This window comes from Myotis myotis, unplaced genomic scaffold, assembly GCF_014108235.1.
Source record: "Myotis myotis isolate mMyoMyo1 unplaced genomic scaffold, mMyoMyo1.p scaffold_m19_p_6, whole genome shotgun sequence".
Lineage (NCBI taxonomy): Eukaryota > Metazoa > Chordata > Mammalia > Chiroptera > Vespertilionidae > Myotis > Myotis myotis.
Genome location: NW_023416368.1, coordinates 12,457,344 through 12,467,922, shown reverse-complemented (window position 1 = coordinate 12,467,922; position 10,579 = coordinate 12,457,344).

Below are 10,579 nucleotides of genomic sequence, written 5' to 3'. Positions count from 1 at the left end.
GTGAAGATTATTTCTTTATATATGTGCTTGTGCTGCACCTTATTCCAAAAAGCATTTAAGGTAAGGAAGTAGGATGAGCATATGATTGTTTCTCTTAAGAAGGCTGGAGTTTTTGAAGGGAAAGATGTGTGTGCATAACAAATCAAATAAAAATAAATAAGTTAATTGTTCTATGGAAGTTCACAGAAGGCAAAGATGAATTCCAAATTGCTGGATAGAGGGTCTTCCTGGAAGATACAGTGTAAGAGACATGAAGGATGAATGGGATTCTAATGGACAGGAGAGACACACACATACTAAGCACTGCCCATGTAAAGTGAATTTGTCCACGTGAAATAGGATGGTTTCAAGGAACAACAAAACATATGAAGTGGCTACAGTCCAAGAAGAGGGTATGTTGGTAGGTAGTGATAGAATTGTGTTTGCTGTGCTGCATGATGGTAGACAATGGGGGAGGTTCAAATATTAAAGTTTCAGAATACCATATGAAATTTAGATTTTCCTTTCTGTGAGACAAAGATTTCTGGTCAGATAGAAGAAATTAATCAGATTTTACAAAGGAATAGTAACAAAAGTATAAAAGTCAAATAGAGATATAACAGGAGAATAAGATCATAGAGAATGCTATTGTAATATTCTAAGTGACCATAATCAAGATATACTTTAGGTTTTTATAAGGGAAAAAATGCAAAATTGAAAGAATCAACTAGATTTAGTGGCCAATTTTATGAGGGAGAATGAATATAAGGAGGTGGTAAAATAAAATAATATTTCTAGCTTTAGTGACCAAGAAGTCAGTGATTTTATAATAATCTTAGCTTTCAGAAGAAATGCTAATTAAATGGCTTTTGCTGTGGTGATTTTTTTGGGCTATTTGGATATTCAAAATAAGGTATTACACACAAACTATAATTAGGGAGAAAAGGATATTAGGACTACAGGTTCAGATTTAGAAGTAATCTTCAACAAGGAGATTTTAGGTCAAGTCACTGATTGAAGGAGATTTTCCCTGGAGAGGCTACTGAGCTGAAGAAATTAAAATTTAAGATACAATCTGGGAATACATATAATTTAAGGCAAGTAGAGGAAAAAGAGACATGAAGTAGACAAAGAGAGATGTTCAGACATGCAGGAGGTACAATGATGATTTCTGGCTGATATGTACTGCACATAATTAAAAGAGACATTCTTATTATATTAGACATATGTATTATATTATTCTATTAGGAATAGACGTGACCCTAAGTAGTGAGCTTGATTTTATCTATGGGCACTATTATATTCTTTGGCCTATGGAGAACTCAGAGGCCAAATTGTGGTTCAATTCGTCTCAATGTGTAGATATTTTATTCTTTTTTAATGAAATTATCATGCAATAAAATTAACTTTTGGTTTTATATTTTATGGATTTCAAAGTGTATATTTGTGTAAGCATCATCATAATCAAGCGTCAGAACAGTTCTATCACACAGAAGAATCCCTTATGTTACCTCTCTTTGCAATCATACCTTTCCTCCACCCCAGCCTCTAGCAGCCTATTCTCCTTCACCAGTTTTGTTTTCTTCCAGAAAGTATTGTCAATGACATCACTGGTTATATAACCATTTAAGACTGGTATCTGTTCCTCAGCATAATGCCTCTGAGATACATGCATGGTTTTGCATGCAACCATACTCCACTCCTTTTTATTTCTGAGTAGTATTCCACTGAGTATTTTAATCAATAAAATTCCCATTTGTACAAAAGTATATGCACTTGCTGTAAAACCAAACGGAATGCTTGGCCTTCCTTTCTAGGACAGACTGGAATGCTGATTGTGGGAAGGATACCTGATAGCTTTAGGGTAAGAGGTGCCTTGTAAATAAATGTTATTATTCCCCCAGGCTCTGAAGAGAGGACTTGGAACATCAGCCAGAGTTTAATTAGAGTCTCAGCGCCGCTGAAACTGGCTGCTTGAAGAACTGTCCAGCAAATGAATTGCTGAAAACCAATGTGGCATTTATGCTGTAATTAGTGCAAACAAACCTGTAATATTATGGCAGACCTATGACTTCTACTTCACATTTTCTGTCATATCACTGGCTGCTCCAGAGCAATGAAAATTTTCCAAAATAAGATAATAAATATTAAATGCCAAAGATATGTCTCTTTTATTTCCTCAAAGTGACATTTTGTGTCTTAAATTCTAAAATCCATGTATCTCAGTCTATAAAGGCATTACTTTCTACAGCAAAAATTATATCAGAATAAATGCTAGAATTTCTAGCTACAAAATAAAATACAGATCAGACAACTGAATCAACAGAATAAAGTATTTCATATTTACATTTTGATAATATTCTAATACTTTCATGTATAATTTTGATACCATTGTAATTAGCTAGTTACTAATAACAGGCAAGGAGCAAAGGGAAGGCCAGACATTATAGGCATGTCATTTGGGCAGCTTCACCAGGAATCTGAAACTTCACATTCCTCAGGGAAACACTACCCCATTCCCAACAGATCACCTAGAAGGGGTGCAACAAAGGGGAAACAGATCCATGCACAGTGAAGCTGGGGTGAAGAGGGAAAGCGCCTATCAGTAACCACCAGGGAACAAAAGTCATTGGCCAGAATGGGTGTGGCCATTGCAAGCCCACAAAAATTTGGGAATACGTAATACCATAAACAAAGGAATTCATTCTCTTGATTCCCTCTTGATTCCCTGGTTCCTTTGGTTTTGCTCCTGCTTTCTTGCATTCACCCTGTTTCCTCCATAGCCATGTGGCCCTGCAGACCCCACACTCAATGGACTGATGGACTGCAGTGGGGAACATAAGCTCAGCTTGCCTGACATTGGACTGGACACTGCTCCGATACGGAAAGGAAACTCTGGACACTGGCTCTGATTCTAGCCCAATCAAACCCCCAGCTACACTTCTTCCTTGGCAGGATAAGGGGAAATGGGACCTTGGAAACTCAGGGAGGTAATTCCACAGAAATAAAAATCACTCGTTCTCCCTTGGGAGTCTCAGAATATTCTTTTTCTCAGGACATCACAGGACTTCCACTCCCATGAGCAACAAGTGGGGATGAGGACTTCTCCCCACCAGCACCAATCTAGGCAATACGTTTAATCAGAACTTCATCAGACCTTTATGCAGTGAAGAACTTTCGAGAAAAAAATACCATGGAAATTTTAAAAAATGATAAGAATTTATGTTTACGACTAAAATTAATGTTGTCTATATTATTCTTGCGGGTTTTGTGTGGAAAATATAATGCATGTCATTGAATTTATTTAAATTGCATTTACACAGAGAAATGTTTCTGACAGCTTTAAACCAAACTTTGATTCAGCATTTCTTAAGATACATATCCTAAAAATTGCTTGCTGATATTTACTTTCTTTTACAATGAACAAAAGCTTAATTTCCCTTTAAAATACCTTTTTATTAATCAATATTTAAATGAAAATGCCATTGCCTGTGGCCAAAGTTCTAATTCTCATCACCCAGTTACTACTTGCTGGGGAAAATTAGAGAAAGAATGAGGTATCACAGAGTCCTTAAAACCCACAATGCCCTTTACAAAAATGACTGCAATGTTTTCCCATGCACTAGAGAGTGTGTGCAGAAATTGTTCAGCCTCCTCCATTTTCTAGTGATGCTTCATCATTGCAAAAAGGAAAGAGAAGAAAACACTATTTGAGCAAGAAGGTAAGGCTTTGTTTGCATTAAAAAAGAGAGAGAGAGAGAGAGAGAGAAAGAGAACAAAAAAGAGAAGTTCTGTTGAGCTCTGAGCTATTGTGAAAGAAACCAAGCTGGGGAGTGAAACAGAGTGAATGATCTCTAGGGTCAGCCTTGATGCTTGCAAGATGTCAGGAGGAGGCAGTGAGCGAGGGACATGACATGAGACTTAAAAGGAGGCTGGCGTGACTGCAATCCACAAGAAGATCTGAGTCAGGGACAGCTCTTCTTCCCTTTCCTTTCTTCAAGGATGTGTGTGTGTGTGTGTGTGTGTGTGTGTGTGTGTGTGTGTGTGTGTGTGTGTCAATGTAAAAAACATTCAAACCTATAGAGAATTTTTGTGAGTTTATTTAAGCCAAACTGTGGAAATTGCCCAGAAGCAAAATCTGAACAAATTGAGACAATGCTCCAAGAAAATGGCAGTTTGGACCTTATTTTATACATTACAATCAAAAGAGAGATGTAAGTAGATTACATGAAATTCATTGGTGATAGATTAGGAAGGCAGGAGAAAGCAAAGAGGGGAAACCTCTGGAATTGGATAAAAAGTAAAATGATACATTTTTTACATAGGTGGGTACAGGATAGTTAATAGTCAGCAATTAACACGACATTCCAAAGGTATGTTATTAAAGATACAAAACAGACTCAGTTAAGATAAAGATTGACTTTTGACAGACTCAGTTAAGATAAAAATTGACTTTTGTCAGGTAAGATTCTAGCTTAGGACATGACTATCTGCCATAAACTGCTTTTACTTAAAAGGTTTTAATTTCAGACCATCCTTTGTGGTTACTTTAGGTCTCTGGGCTTTCAAGGTGCCACACAGGCCTTCCCTGAGTTTGTAAGGTTAGCATGCAGCCCCTTTCCATCCACAATGATTAGGATAATAAAATGAACCATAATTACACATGCATCAACTCCATATTCACCATTGTTAGATGAATACTAAAAACTGAGTCATCAGTGCTAAATAAGTAGATAAATTAGGTAGCTAAATACTTCTTCAGGGAAAGCATCGGCCTTTCAGCATAATTTTTTGTGATTATTGTTTAACTATATTTTTTATTATAGGCCAGTTCTCAAACTAAGCCAGCAGCATCAGCAACAGCTGGGAATTTAAAGTTGCAAATTTGTAAAGTTGCAGGCTCCAACCCAGACTTACTATTGAATCAGAAACTCTGCACTAGAGAGTTCAGTAATCCCATTTGTTAACCAGCCCTTCAGGGGATTCTGATGCAAGAGAAAATTTGAGAACCCTGGGTTTAGGTAACACTGATACACTGGTATAATCTAGAGATAGCTTTCCATTCATTTGTTTATCTGTTAATTGGGTCAGGCCCTAGAGACATTGGGAGCAATATAGCATGGACCCTGACGTTTATAATCCAGAAAAGATAGACAAGCAAAAATAATCACATTAACAAAATCATTCAAGTTATAACATCAAGGCTATCCTATATAATAAAGAGCTAATATGCTAATTAGACCAAACAGCAGAATGACTGTCTGGATGACCTTCCAGATGAAGCAGGGGCTGTGAGGGCTGAGCCCCTTGCATGAGTTTCATGCATCAGGCCTCTAGTTAAGAAATCAAACAGGATAGTGGAATAGGAATATAAGGGAGAGAACTAATTTGAAAGGAAAGATTAGGGAAGGTCTTTTTTTCTAAGGTGATATAATGCTTGTCAAAGCGTGCTCTGTGGGTTGACAACATGAGCAGTACTTTGGAGCTGCTTTGAAATACAGAACCTCAGAGCACTCCCAGACTTCCCGAATCAGAGCCTGCCTTTGAACAAAGTCTTCAGATATGAGGTGATTTGTAAGTACAGTAAGAAGCACTCATGTAAAGTAAAACAAACCAAAAACATCCATCTAGATGGTGAAATGTCTTGACATAGTCAGGTCAATTTTCATATATAACCAGAAAAAGTTAGTATCGATTTTAGAGTCTCAATAAAACTCAAACATTTACTTCCACACACCCAGAAATAGTCCCAACAGAAGCAACTGAGAAAGCTACTTCACCACTTGCTGTTACTAATAATGTAAAATCATGGCCCATTACCATTCAGTATTTTCCTAGCGAATCCTAGAATATCTGTTCTAAGAAGTGTCTGTAAATAAATTAATTTTCATGATCCTTCTTATACTTGATGACAAAGCTATGTGGTCATGTTCTGAGGACCTCCATGACTCTGGGTATATAAGATATTCATGATTAAACTGACTTTTGGCAAGAAAAATAAATAAATTATTTCATTACATAATAATTAAACGTTAATTCAAATACATCATTTGACTAGATATTTGATGTCAGATTGCAGCTTAGGTCTGTTCCCCGCTGGCAAGTGGACATCCCCCGAGGGTTCCTGGGCTGCCAGAGGGATGTCTGATTGCCATCTTAGGCCCAATCCCCTGGGAAGCAGGCCTAAGCCAGCAGGTGGTCATCCCCCGAGGGGTCCCAGACTGCAAGAGGGCACAGGCCGGGCTGAGGGCCCCCCCCCCCCCACCCGAGTGCACAAATTTTTGTGTAGCGGGCCTCTAGTAATATGAGAACTATAATATGACACTTGTGTTCACATGTTTTCAAAAGACTTTTTCTCATTCAATTCCAAGAAGTACACTTATTTCTTAGTTAATGAACACCATGTCTAAGAATTAAATGATTTTAAACACAATTCTTATGAATATTCAGTGTCACATACTCAAATCAAGAAGATATATTCTGATGAGAGGATCCTTGAGCTCTGGGCCAGCTCTCACTATCCATTACTCTATTTCTGGGCCATATTACATAGAGACTGAGAATGGAGACCTGGGTTCAATCTTGGTCTGCCGCATATTATCTGTGTGACCTTGGGTAAGAAACTAATTTAAGCCATGGTTGCAAAATGTCAGGAGGATAACTGAAGCTAAAAGTGCATAATTAATAGCATTATTGAGAAGTTTAAATGATTAATAACAGATGAGATTTAGTATGGTGCTTAGCCCATGGTAAGTGCCCAATAAATATTTTTATAAGAATAATTCTTCTTATTTGCAAATAAATAGTGGGATAACAGGCAGGGAGCACCTACTTTTTGAATGTATGCCATTTTTTATCTGCAAATTAAGCTACAAAAAAAGAGAAAAAGGACATATTTTCCTTGCAGATTTTTAATATGATTTCCATCCAAAAGGTCACTGTATGTAAATGGGTTATTTGTGTGACTATTTTAAAAAATGCATGCTACATTTTTGGAGTAAGTTTGGATTCTCATCAGTTTCAGTGATAGAGTTACTTGATTATCTCAGCATAGACTACAGTTTCTTCTTTTGTTTCTTACTACCCACCCTCACAACACCTCGCCTGCCACTGTCATCAGAATGATAAATTGCTTAAGTTGATCATCATGATGACATGGCTTAAAATTTGTAAATCATATATTTAAAAATAATTTCCAAAGTCTAGGACCTACTCAGCAAACTAGAAGAGAAGTCTCATTTTAATGAACCTCACAAAACTCCAAATATATGTCCTTACTAGGTATGATTCAAATTATGACCATTCGAGTGGGTGTCTATTAACCCAAACAAAACATCCTGAGCCTCTGTCTGCAATGTTCAAGGACCTAATGTTAGGAATAGATAAAATATTTGGGTAATTTAAAAATATAGAATACATATCACATTGTGGCATTAATTTAAAAATTAGCACTGTAAGGAATGGTTCGCACCATTTCACTCAATGATGTAGTAGCTAACATTAAGTAATTACAGTGCAATTGGGTTCTGTTCTAAGTTCTGTTGTATGAATTAACTCAATCCTCTCAGCAAGTCTATAAAGTAAGTCAGATGTTGCAAATGATGAAACTAAGATACAGAGAAGTCACAAAATGAGCCAAAGTCAGACAGCTAGGGAGTGGTGGCACCATGTTCAAACTCAGTCTGGTTTCAGTATCTGCACTTCTAACAACCTCATCATCTGAAATCACTAAGACCTCATAATCTTAAACAATAATGTTCAAGCTTCCATACATAACTATATGTAAATTTATATCAATTTTTGCCAATAACCTTGCATGTGAATGTTTGTCTTATTGTTTACAAAAGTCATATGTATTAAGGTGGATGGAAAAGCTGGAAAAAAATGTAAGACACTTCTTATATCTATTGGAAAATCTTATCTATGGCAAATCTTATCTTGAAAATATATTGAATCTAGCTTGCTTTCATAGTGAGGGATAATCAAGAAACCAAGAGAAAAATTAAAAGTACAATGATGATAACTGAAAAAAGAGAAAACAAATGTATTTTCCATGCATTGTTTCATCTTATCCTCAAAAAATTCCTGTGCCATGAGGACTGTTGGTTTGCTCCTTTTACAAATAAGAAATCTGAAGTGCAGAGTATTTCAGTAGCTGGCCTAATATAGTACATTTTGCATCAGAACTGAGATATAAACAGAGGTCTGTCTGATTTGATAATAAATTATTCTAATTCTGTAGCTAATAAATAATAGAATTAAAAGTGTGTAAAAATAATGGTACACAAGACGCAGATAGGAATTTGGATTGTTTTTTTAAAATTATGACATGTATTAAAATTAATAGATTAGAGTTAAAGTAATACCAGTACTTATGTCCTATGTTGCAACAAAGTAAATGGAAAATTATACTCATGATCAGAAATGCAAATTACACCTTACAGAGTGATGTGTGGTTGAATGCAAATGAGCTTCACATTGCAAAGTGCCTATTGAAGAGCTCAGTGTCAGTACAAGTGAGGTGCTCATCGTTGATTAGAAAAGACCTTAAGATTTGCTTTAGATAAAAATAAATTATTAACAAGAGATGAAGTTGGTGCAATGAGGTAAGTTATTTTCCACTACGGTGAGAAATCAAAGTCACTTCAAAAGTTTGCTGAGCAAGTATGCTAAGTTCATCACATTTCTCACATTCTGAGTGATGGTAGTTGGTGACTAAAACTCAAACTTGGAAACAGTATTTTATTAGCAATGATTAAAAAATACTAGTGGTCATTAATTAACTCAACTGTAGTTAGTTAAATACCACATCATCATTATTATGTGGCATTTACCTAACTACATTATCATCACCATTATTATAAAAACACTACAGGAATCACCTACACTATTTAAAATTAAGACTCTTTTACATATAAGGTTTCCCTAGAGAAATAGCTACATTGAAAAAACTTTCACATCTTATCAGCAATATCAAGTCATTAACAAAATAGGAAGCAAACACAAAATGTTGAATCAGAGAAGAAAATAGTCATATTAGAAGGTCTAGCCCTGGGTCTCTGACTAATTTTACTAGCCTATAAATGCGTAGGGACCACTATAGAGTAGAAAAATAAAATCTGCTTTCGTCATGAACATAAGAATCCACCGATGACAAAAGTAGTATGTTTGAGTAATTCTCCCTCTTCCTTTGTGCATCTGGAATAGTATGGTATACAAAAAAGTTTGAATCTCAAATATATCTCCTTCTGACTAACAACATGACCTCAGACAATTGATGAAGCTTTTCCAAACTTCAGTTTCTCATCTTTCAAATGGGAATGATATGAAAACCTATATCTTTCCGTGATTGCTACTGTTAAATAAGATATATGTGCAAAATGTTTAGCATTTGTTCAAAAAATGCTAGCTATTCCTATTATCAACTTTGTTTCCCCATTTCCATGCAAAGTATTTGATACTCTTTAGTAAACAATTGGAAAGGTGATTTGACTGTTTTTGATGAAGTTGACTCACCTGGTTAAATCTGTCTAAATAATTTGTGTCGGCAGATTTAACCTGAGTTGCATATGCCCTAATATTTGGTCTCAGTTAATAGGCCAGATTAATTAAAATTTCTGACAGCTGTCCCACTGGCTGTTTAAGATTAATGGTTTAATGGATCTATTTCCTCCTTAACACCCTTGTTCGGGAGAACTAACTCTTGCAAGAAACTAATGCCACAGTACTAAGTAAAATTAATCTCTGTAAATCCTTCTAAATAAAGACCTAGAATAATGAGCACTTTTTTGTTGTTGTTGTTGCTACTCAATTCTTTGTGTGAAGTTTCTATTTTAGTTTTAATGTATCTCTGAGTAACAATGGTCTCAAAGCTTCAGGCCACCAGCACAGAACATTAATACTTCAGGACAACTGGATTTCGAATTAGTTTCTTACTTTCAAACCCTTGTTCATCTGTCTTGAGATATAATTATTAAAAACAGTCGAGCCACAATGACAATAATGCTACATTTCAGTGATTATTCTCTACCGGGAGGCTATGGAAGTTTTGAGGAAAAGAAGGAAAAAAAGCTGAAATTCAGGAGACAATTCATGCAGTCTACTTCCTGATTCTCTCAGGGAAGCATAGGTGAGCACTTCAAGTCACAACTATTTTCATGTTAAGAACTGTTTCTGAGATATAAAAAAATAAAAAATAAAAACTCATCAATCTTAAAAATAAAAAGAACAACAACAAAAGAATTGTTCCTGCCTAAGAACAGAAGTGCCCAAGGAAACCTCTCTTGTGGAGACTGCCTGAAATAGAAAGTGGTCAGTGACATTCACATTCAAACTGACAGCTGTCTCAGGGAGAAAAACACAAGGGCCACCCCCAAAGTCAGAGGGCCTGTCTGCAAAGCCTGCAGGATGTTTGTGTTTTTTATCAAACCCATTACAATGTTAGCTAAATTGACAGGCTACTCTTCCTATTGCTCTTTTCTCATCACCTCACATGGTTACAATTTTTCCATGTGTATATACAATACAGTATTATTTTTTTTAAATATATTTTATTGATTTTTTACAGAGAGGAAGGGAGAGAGATAGAAAGTTAGAAACA